The sequence below is a fragment of the Triticum dicoccoides genome, chromosome 2A (genome assembly GCF_002162155.2).
Source record: "Triticum dicoccoides isolate Atlit2015 ecotype Zavitan chromosome 2A, WEW_v2.0, whole genome shotgun sequence".
Lineage (NCBI taxonomy): Eukaryota > Viridiplantae > Streptophyta > Magnoliopsida > Poales > Poaceae > Triticum > Triticum dicoccoides.
In genome coordinates this window covers 739062472-739073795 of record NC_041382.1, presented here as the reverse complement: position 1 = coordinate 739073795, position 11324 = coordinate 739062472, and the positions used below count along the sequence as shown (strand labels likewise).

The 11324-nt window shown below is 42.4% G+C and overlaps 1 long non-coding RNA gene across 1 annotated transcript; it reads left to right on the top strand.

Annotated features, from left to right (window-relative positions):
* The first annotated feature begins 353 nt into the window (after nucleotides 1-353).
* LOC119356817 lies at nucleotides 354-7892 on the top strand. The gene is made up of 13 exons (XR_005172061.1): nucleotides 354-1259; nucleotides 1432-1889; nucleotides 1987-2158; nucleotides 2246-2933; nucleotides 3213-3282; nucleotides 3405-3565; nucleotides 3917-4155; nucleotides 5132-5405; nucleotides 5508-5588; nucleotides 5711-5812; nucleotides 6101-6186; nucleotides 6339-6418; nucleotides 7221-7892. It is a non-coding gene; the product is annotated as an uncharacterized LOC119356817 (long non-coding RNA).
* The last annotated feature ends 3432 nt before the right edge of the window (nucleotides 7893-11324 follow it).

Below are 11324 nucleotides of genomic sequence, written 5' to 3'. Positions count from 1 at the left end.
GCAGGTTGAAGCCCTCGTGGAAGCAGCCTCGCCCAAGGTTTCCACTCAACCAGGCAATGGCAATTTCGAATCTATATCTATACTACTATTAATAATAATTATAATAATTATAATAATATATAATATATAATAAATATTAAAAGAGCAAACTTAAATTACCCTATAACCACACCAAAAAATGTACACAGGATTACCAGGGGCGTCCGATTAATCCCACTAAGTCACATCTAACAGTCTATATTACATCAAGGTTTCATCATACAAATAAAAGTCCCAGATTAAATGTTCTGCCGGCAGACAATCCTGCGTATGCCCTGCCCCTCCCCTCGCGCGCAAATCATGCCCCAGATTAGCACGCCCACCAGCGCCCCTCCCCTTTGGATCGCCACCAGCGCCCCTCCCCTTCCGGCCGCCGCCACGCCCTCCTACGCGCCGGACCGCCACCCCACGTTCCTCCGCACCAGGCCGCCGCCACGCCCTCCTCCGCACCGGGCCGCCTCCCCACGTTCCTCCGCACCAGGCCGCCGTTGTTGCAGTTCTCCAGGATCCAAGACCAATCGACTAAGGGCTTGGAGCTGGCCGCGAGAAGGTGCTCGAGGTCGGATCTCCATCTCCATTTGTGATGTGTGCTCTGGTGCCATTGAAGCAGAATCCCGTGCTTCCCAAATTGGTGGGTCTTCTCTTTCCTCCCTTCTTTCTCCAATCTCCACCCCCAACCCGTTGGTAATTCTAGACGATGATGCATACTTCATGAAATTAAGTTGGTAACGTATTGAAGATGTTTGGTTCACTGTGTGTGAAATATCTGATTGGTACAGAAGCTGCTTGTGCACGTCAATCTAAGTCGTATTTTATATTCAATGTTGTTTGTTCAGATAGTAATGCACAAAGTTCGGCGTCTGCTGTTCTGGGTTCAGTGCTAGCAGATCCTGCAATGTCTCAATTTCAGTTATCCTATCATCATTTGGGTCTAGCAAAATTATGTTCATGCCTACATCTATAGTAGCCCCATCAGTTACTTCCTTCAGAGTTGTAACTTACAATGTAGATTGTTAGTGCTTATATGCTTAGTATATATGGCTGTCATGGTAATATTCATGCAGTATGTAGGACACGATTGGAGACTCTGGAATTTGCATTCATTCAACGATTATTATTTTTAGATCAGTACATGTTGTGATTGATGATGGTGGAAATTGGAGGGATTCTATTTACTTATTTTTGCGAGGAGGAATTATCTCCAAGGTTGCCCTGTTGAGGTATTAATTATTGTAGATTATAAAAAAACAATGCATTTAACAAAGTGTTCTTGTTTAGGATGAGCTAGCAGGCAACAAGCCCAAGTACTATAGATTATCCTATGCATTTCCTTTATTAACAGAAATTGGCAATTCTATAATCTGTCAGGCATTACATCTCTGTTTTGCGCAGGAAACTTCAAAAATTAGGCTTTTCTTTGTAAATGAATTCTCAAGACTGGTTTGATTTCTGTTCCTTGGTCACAAAATAGTCATGGGATTTCATTTGAATGGTTATTCCTGAGATTATGCTGAACTAAATATGAGCGGTTCAGTGTGGTGTTTGGTTCGAATGGCGAATTTGGTGCGGTATTTCTGCAGGAGTTTCTGAATCTAAAGCAAGGGTGAGCGCCAAGGAAGGAGACGCCGCCACGGGCGACGGTGGCGGTGCTGACCGCTGGCGGCCGCAATAATTAATATTGTTCCTCAGATCCACCATCATTATGCTGCTGCACAATCTGACAAGGAGAAGTCTTATGCGGCGCATATTAACACTTACCGAGGTGAAGACCCATTGTTGATGAAGTACTTGCTAATTGACCCATCCGGCACCCAGCTATTTGATCTTATTAGGGACGGTGTCCTGCTCTGGTGAGATGGCTTTCTAGCTAGCTACAGGTTGTATGCTCATTTACTCTTTGAACAGAAATTGTTTGTGAGCCGTAGCTGATGTTTATTCATTGATCAGTAGGTTAATCAATGTAGCTGTATGTGGAACCATTGATGAGAGAGCAATAAATAAGAAAAGAGTTCGTAACCCATGGGAGAGGAATCAAAATCACATGATGTGTCTCAACTCTGCAAAGGACATTGGATGTACTGTTGTCAACATTGGTACGCAGGATTTAGTGGAAGGAAGGGTATGTCTTTCCCCACTTGTTATCCTTTCTTGATGTAGTGTCATTGGTATACAAATGTTCCAGAGCTCTGAACTATCCTTTTCGCAGTAACTTAAATCATGACGTCTCCCTTTAATTCTGTCATATCCTGTATCGTGATATTAAATATTGTTGTGATGAATTGGCAGGTAAATTTAGGTACCAAATACTCTTATCATTACTCTTATCAGTCAATATTGTTTAAGGCCCAAATTTTTGATTGAACTTTTGGTCAGTTTTAAATATTTGTTCATCATATTCAGGTCCAAAGATATGTAACAACCTATTTGAGCAAGTTGGAAACACATTCGGATCAGGATTAGTACATCATGCATCTGCTATCTTATTTTGCGTTTGTAATTGTAATAGATGTCTCCAGCTTCAGTATGCTGTTAGTGACCCACAAAAAAAGTATGTTGTTAGTTTACCTCAAGAACGCTTTAGGTTTGGTGGAAAGGAGAGAGAGAGAGAGGCTGAAAAGAAAAAACTTATGGAAGTGGCACAGGCCAAATTGAGCGCCAAGGTACCCAAAGAGGGGGGCACCCATAGTTAAAATGTTGTGGTCTTAGTAACATCAAGAATCTGTCATAATTATTGGCTTTCGCTATTCACTCGCTGGTTAGCCCATAGTCCAGAATCAGCTAACACTTTTTTGTGCTCCAGTTTTGGGCCATCATATTTCCCCGAGAATCAAGGGAAAGGAAGAGGAAAGTAAAATGTTGATACATGATCTGTTGCAAGTGTTTACGTCGCGCAGGTTGGTTCAGTCTATATGATTTGGCTACACAACATCTTATTTGTAAGAAAACACAAGAACACACTTCTGTGTGTTGTGTAATATGTTGATAGATCTGTGGTTAGGGAGCAGACTTGGATTACATGGTTTCTCCTTTCAGCCCGCTTGCATGTTTGTTAATGTCCATCTTTTTTTAGTTATCATGCAGAAACTTTAATCTGTTGTGCAAAATACATTTCTTCAGAGAAACCGTTGGTTGTGTGCAGAATATATTTCTTCAGAAAATGTGTTATTGTGCAGAAACTACAATGAAGTTGTCGGGGAGAAGATCCAGTGAACAAAGCTACATCGAGTTAGGTCAAAGTGACTGGTACGTTTTCCTGATCTGCATCCTATTTCAATGTATTTCTGTTAGTAAGCACATTTTAATTCTTTGAAGGTATGTCGTATAATTATCCATAATAACGTATTGTGGGTTTTGTACATATTCAGGTCCTTGAAACGGTCTATTGTGCATCGAAAGTCACGTTCATCTCTGGGAAATTTCACCGCAGCCTCCGTCGTACATGTGCTTCGATCTATTTTCGTATTCTTTTCTTGGATGTTTGACAAATGCTTCACAAACTAAGCTCATGTTAAACATGCACAACTATGTAAGATAGTTTCACCTCTCTTATGTACTTGCAGATTGACATCCATTGCCAATTTATATTGTTTCTAAACTGAAAAAATGATGCCCTTGTTCACCGATTATCTATGAACTGAGATGATGCCCTCATGTACTACATTGGTCTTTCAGATGCTGGTTGTGCACACATGGCCTTATTAGCTTGTCCTTTTCTACTTTATTTGTTTAGTTCACTGAAAATGGAACTACCGCCTGAAACTTTTATGCATGTGCTACCTTCGATTTTCAGTTCCTTAATATATCTTGTTAAGCTTACCTGCAAAGGTTATCATAAACCATAACTATCTAACATGTATTGCACTCTGACCTGATGTAGTAATTCGCAATAGCAGTGCCACGGTTCAGTTCAGCATGGGGACCAACTACCTGTATAATGTCCACTCCTACTGGTCTTTCACCTGTCAAACAAGAAGACGTGGTGCAGCTAGCTACTGAAAAGGAGATGACCGTGGTCCTCTTGACAACAAAGATGAAGACGCAGCAGACCAAGCCTTTGCGTTCTCCACTCGCATGCACAAGGAGTTCCGCAAGATGGCCAATGTTGTTAAGAACCAGGTCACTAGCAACTACTAGTACACATGCACATGCAACGCACGTATCATAATCTACAATAAAAACATCTATTTGAGTATATTTTCTCTTCTAGCGAATTTTTTACTGACCCATTCAAATCTGTCTTATGCTCAGTGATATGAGCGCGCGTGTAACATACGACCCAGAAACATGTCTTCATATAACATTGATGATCACATAATTCTATTATAATTTGTTACATAATTTAAAAAAACACACAACTAAACAACATTATCTCTTGAAGGTCCATTTGTTGATACGATCTATGGTGCTTCATCCGATGGATGGGATATTGGTTTGAGCTTGGTTCCCTTCGCACTTTAAAATATATTTCAAAAACTTCCTCCTCAACTTCAAGTCTTGATTTCTTGTATTATCATCATTTTATTCCTAGTCCACTAAAATGACATATAGTTTTGTTCTGAAATATGTCATATGATCCTATAAAGTAGTAATCAGAGTTAGTTAGTTTTGAAATAGTGATACGACATAATAAGTATAATGATACAGAACGAAAAATACCTGTATAGGAGTATCAGACAACATATCTCCGGTGAAGTAGTCCATAAAATTTATATAACTTTACAAGAGGGAGTATTTCATAAAATTTACCATCCACACACCACAAGATGACCTACAGGATTACAAAACATAAAATATATTCAGTTTTATTTAATTTTTATAGATATTTATACAAAACTTTTTAAACCATCAACTGATCATCATGATCATAAAAAGCCATGATGATTAAAAAAATGGCACCCAAAATCGAACATGCCCCTATAAAAGAAAAGTATTTTTCTAGAAGATGAAAGAAAATTGGTTTGGACAACGCCACAGTCACTCACAATCCTTCTCTGGACACTGCTAGTATATACTGTAGTTGTACTAAAAAAAGTCAGTCATTCCACCGCCCCTGTCTTTTCTCCTCCCTTCCCTAATCTTCCATGGTCGCCAGATCCCTCCCTCCACAGCCGGCGCTCCCTGTAAGGCCGCCCGTCCCCTTCGTCACCCACGCCGACGGACGTGCATGCCCCTGCTCCACCTCACTCCTCCTTCGAATTCGGCCGTCGAAGTGCTCGAGGAGGCGGTCGAGCTTGGCATGCTCGCCGGTGACGCCGGCCCCTTACCGCACACGCCGGCTGCCGACCTCTCAGGCGGGCGGCGCACGCCGACCCCAGGAAGAGAGAAGTTCCCGTCCCCACGGAGAAGCTGTCCACGGATCCAAATCTGTAAGCAGAAAGAAAAGAACCTGATCTTGGATTTCTTCACTTGCGTTATTCAGAGTCATCCTAATCCACCATACGTTCCCTTATTCAACTGGATGACCGCAGAGACGGGGGAAGGCGGGGTGGTGTTGTGCTGGTGGCCACCGGGAGCTTCAACCTTCCCACCTACATGCACAGGCATGTTTGGTAAGCCGCAGCACCTGTTAAATCTGTTTAGCAACTATGAAGTGGTGTGTTAATATTAGAACAGGCTGAGAATCAGAACAAACAGATTACATATTACCCCATCTCTTGTTTCATACGTACAGAGGTTGCGAAGGATGAGTTGCAGCAGCGAGGGTAGTCGGTGCTGGGATGTTACTGCCTTAATGGATACATGTCCCTGGTGAACCGATGCTAACAAGAAGAAGGTACTATGCGGAATTGGACACGTGTATGGGTTTGTGTTAACACCACATTCTCATGACCGAATTCGCAATTTGGGGCTGCTCATGACCTCTTGCCGTCTGCTCACCGGATTCGCCTCTGCGAATTGGCATGTTGAAGCTCGTCTTTCGTGATGGTTGATCCATGCATAATAACCTGATTTTTCATGTTACCAGTACATGCGTACCATTGGATTTTCACTGTCACATAAGGTACTTTCAGTTCGGACGATGTGTTCATTTGATGGACACATTCTTGTGTTCTTGATACAGGCAATGCAGAAAGGTCATCAGCGTACCTTGACCATTCTCTCAAGAGTTAAGAATTCTTCTGTGCAAGGACGGCTTAGCTAATCAAGGTATATGACAATGATTTTTGTTGTTGCAACACTCAATGATTTTTGTTGTTGCAACACAGTAGTGTCTTCTCTCACATTGTTGGATCTCCGAATGTATCAGTACTATAACACTGTATATAAATCAGTTGTTTACGACTTGCGTTTTGTCTCAGGAAGTGTCAAGGTAATGCTGCTATGTGGTTCTGACCTGCTCGAGTCATTCAGCAAGCCAGGGGTATGGATTCCAGATCAGGTACAAAACTTGAACACTTTTTGGTACCCAAAGGGGATGGGAGCAACAAGTCTGAATCAAAGAGTATGGTTTGAATCTTCGTTGCATTGCACAATATTTTTATTGTTCTAAGAAATTCATGTAGTTGTATATGGAACATTTCCTTGATGTGATGGTCGGGCATATTTGTTTACTAAATCATACTTCCAGATTACCTTTGTCGGCAACTCTAAATATTTCTTAGATGGCTTACCACAAGCATTAGTCCTGCGAAAACATATATTCTAAACCGGTTCATGATAGATCAAGAAAATCTTTGTTGATGCTCTCACCTATTAGGATATGCACATGAAAAAAAAAAGATATGCCAAAGTTGCGTAGTTCCAACAAACAGACATTCAAATGCACCATTTTGTACTCAGGAAGCAGGAAGTGTGACTTCTTTAGTTTTCAGAATTAGAATGGATCACGTGTACTCTAGATGTTTTCAGTTTAAATAATCATGCACATTCTCAATCATCATGTGTGCAAAGGTGGGTTTATACAGATTTATACAATTCATTGTAACATCCTGGAGCTGGATAGATGCTATATTACTTTGTAGAACGATTGTGTTGGTGGTCATGTTGATGGAACTTGATATAGTAAAGTCACTTTCCTGTATTTACTTGATATAGTAAAGGCAATTTGCAACACAAATCCAGTTTCATTATCCTCATATAGTCAGTATGTGAAATGAACGGCTTATAGCATTTTGCTGTGCGACTGTTTATTATTTAGAACTCTATTATAAAAAATCTAATCATGAGTAATGCTGCAACAGTCAAAGGAAGAAGTCGAACCTGAAGAAGTCCTCGGAAGAATCACAGCTGCGTGTGCCCGGCTGGTTCAGGGGACGCGACAGGCGCTGGCGCCCTGCCCCGGCGGGCGTGTGCGCGGCGGCGTGGGTGCCAGTGCAGGGTGGGCCCGGCGGTGCGGGTGCCGGGGCAGGCTCTCTCCTGGGCACTGGCGATCTCGCGGGATGGATGCCACGCTGCGAGCGGCAACAATCGGCGATGGCGATCGTGCATGGAGGTGACGGGACGGTGCAGTGCGGCGTGGTCGCCGTGCAGGCAGGAGACGATATTGGTGTGCGGCGTATGTGCCAGGCGGCGAGGTCAAGGTCAAGGGCGTGAAGTTCCCTTAGCTTGCGATCTGATTTTCCGTGATTGTAGGGGACACTGGGCTGGTTGTTAGCTTGCGATCTGATTTTCCGTGATTGTAGGGGACGCTGGGTTGGTTGTTAGTTTGCGATCTGATTCCGTGATTGTAGGGGACACGCGGGGCTGGTTGTTCGACTACTACCCTCCTGGTGAAGTATGGTCAGTCATTGGTAAATGCTAAGTGCACACCGTAGAGGTATTGGATTAATGATGGCCGTTAGATTGAGACTTGTTGGCCTAATCGTGTGGTACTGATTGGCTTGGGCTTATTGTGGGACTAATTGCAGGGTGCGCGTAAGAAAGTTCTTGTTTGATTGTTTAATAGTAGTAGAGATAGAGACTACATGGCTGACTTGACCAAGCCCGCTCTTGCAAGACTTCAATTTACCGCAACCTGGTAAATGATGAGTATAATGAATGATGCGCTCAGCAGACTGGTTGTGCGAGTAGGTTCGACATTTGTACCCCATGACTACGTTTCCATAATTGATTGGGACATCCCCACTTTTCTTTAGAGATGAAGGGAACATTTGCACTCCCTCTATGTCATGCCTGCGACCATGATTACTCATTATACCCATGTTCATTTTTGGGTCATGTTTTTGAACCATGTATATTATTTATGTGTGTGAACCTGTGGTGTCCTTTTAAAAATACATATTGTTGTGCATCGATTTTTTCATGGTCATGCCTTCGTCTATTTTTTCAAAAATTTCATAATATCAGTGTAAAATTTATATTCACGTGACTTGTTTATTGGCAAGGATTCGAAAAGGATTTGGTCCATAAAATCGTGATATACTTTTTTAAAGTTTTCCCTCGAACATTGTCAGTTTATTAATGATTGACAAATATGTTCACTAAATATTGCGTCTCTTAATTATGTTAGCACACTATTATAGTTTTGTTTATTGTTTTCCAAAAGGAATGACAATTTTTTACACGATAATACGTGCGTTGCACGTGCACATTTAGCACATTTACTAGTACAGAGAAGGAAGCAAATTACCTCAATGCTGCCTGGCCCCGCCATCGACCCCCGCTCGGCCCGAACTCACTTGAGCATTTCATCAAACAGCTCGCCTGCACGGTGGGGGACTCAAAATCGAACCATAGGAACTCGTGACTGCAATCTCCAATTCACGGGAAATATCAAGCCTTTAACGAGTTGCTCACCGTTGAGCGGTGATTCGGATCCCCGCTGACTGAATTAGCAGCGAGCACCAAGCCACCAATCACCTCGGGAAGAAATTAGAAGAGGTGGACTGCCCTGCGACAGCGAGAGTGCACGAACGTCAGGCTGCCGGTCTCCTGCGCACCCACAGCCCTTGCCTCGCCGGACGCCAGGCGCCATGCTGCCGAGCAGATCCCCCATGGATGTTCTGCTAACCAACGCTCCATTTTTCTTGAGGGAAACCGCCGCTCCATTTTCCTCTGCCAGGCGCTGCTCTTTTTAGTTTTTCTTGAGACAATTTTTTGTTTTCTTTTCAGAATAACTCCCAGGTGGTCTTTAGAGCATGTAATTCAATCTTTCTTTTACAAATTGCTGTTTTTAGTTGACTTTTCAAATTGCTAAGCTGACTAGATTTCTCAATTATAATGCTAAGCTGACAGGATAAATTGAAAAATGTTGTTCCAAAATTTCAGGTGACATGAACATATTTTTTTATCAAAGAAGAAAACCAAATAAGCATGGAAAACGACAATTTCCATGTATACGGATTAAATTTTGTAGTGTAATTAAGAGACATTAAATATGATTAACAATGATTTACATTGATATTGACATTTTTACGATGGATGGAGCATACTTTTAAAAAAGTTCACATGGACGACATTTTATCTATTCAAATAATTTACAGACGATACGTGAACATTACATATGACATACTTGAACATATTCATAACTATGGAACCTATTTAAAAACAATTGTACACAACACTTTTTAAAAATTCTACCTTTGATACAAGTATTCTTATTCTAAAATCAAATAAAAAACTACACATTGCAATATAACTGATTATTATTGTAAATGTACCTTACAAAATATTATTGTTATTTGCGGGGGACCTTAAAAATATTAGTTAGGCTCATCCAGAGCTTGGGCCAGCCTGTACCTGGTCCACAATGTTTTTGAAAAGGAAACACAAAAAAAGAGGAAAAGGGCAAAATAGAAGAAATTTAATAAAAATATTGAAACCGGATACAAAACCGGGTCAACAAAAAGACCACACTAGAAAGGATATTGAGAAACTCACACGAAACTAGCAAAAAAAATTGTTGTATTCGTCTGGGCCACGTGGGAACGACTGCTGCAGGCAAGCGCTCCTTATCGCTCGCAAAAGGCGAGATATATCCTTTGCGTGCTAGCCGCACCCAAAAAATAAAGTTCAGGCCTTCTTTGGTTCATAGGATAGGAATTTTATAGGAATAGGAAAATTATAGGAAATGAGATGACATGTATGTCAATTTCTATAGAGAAAGAGATGTCATTTGGTGCATAGGATAAGAATTTTTTCATTGAGTCTAGGCTAATGTTTTTTTTCCTCCAAAACGTGAAGGATTGATTCCTATCCTACATAGGAATAAGAATCCATTCCTACAAACCAAAGGGCTTCAAAGGAATTTTTCCTTTGCAAATCCTATCCTATAGAATTCCTACAAAAATCCTACAAACCAAAGGAGGCCTCAATGGGTAGGTTGAATGTTTGTGTCGAATATTGTGTACAAGGTAGGTTACAGTTGGACTCTGAGTTGTATTGTGTTTAGATAGGATATGGAGTCGTGTTCTAATAGGACACTTGTATCCTAGGCCTCTCATATATAGCGGGGTTAGACACACGATGTAACATATGCCAACATAATAGCACAGGCGCGCAAGGGGGAGCCGGCGGCGTGTGCCGGCGCCCGGGTGGCCGGTGTGCGGTATTGTGACGGTGTCACAGGGAGGAGCGCCCGTAGTCAAGCCCCGGGGATGTAGCCATATCGGTGAACCTCGTTAACAAATCTCGGTGTCGTGCTCGTGTGATTGCTTGGTCCTCGGATGATCAACGGTATGCCTCGGATTTATTCTAACAAGTGGTATCATGAGCAAGGTTTGAAGAGGCCTTTTATGTTGATATAGAGGAGATGAAGCTGGTTTTCTGTTTATTTCATCACGGCGGCGAACGGATCAGCAAACGGAAGCCTCCGTTGATAAGCAATCAGAATCATCTGGATGTCGGCGAGATCGAAGCGAATCGGATTCGGCGGCATATGGCGCAAGCAGCGGGATTGTCTATTGACGCGGCGGCTGGAAGCGGCCTGTTAGGTGTGCGTGGCGCAGTGATCATGAAGCCCAGCTGAGCAGTGGCGCGGCTAAGGCCTTGTACAATGGGAGGTGCTTAGGGGAGGTGCTTACAGAAATAAATCAGACTTTTCTTAACCACCGGTGCCTATTTCTACAGGAGAGACCACTAGTAGAAAAAGGGTCAAACGTGAAGCACATTAGTGCCGGTTTGAATTTGAGCCGGCACTAATGGTACCATTAGTGCCGGTTCGAACGGCTATGCATTAATGCCGGTTCGTGTTGAACCTTTAGTACCGGTTCATGCCACGAACCGGTACTAAAGGGGTGATGGCAGGCTGGCGTCAGGCCGGGGCCCCACGATCACCTTTAGTACCGGTTCGTGTCACAAACCGGTACTAAAGGGCTAACCTTTAGTACCGGTTTGTGCCACGAACC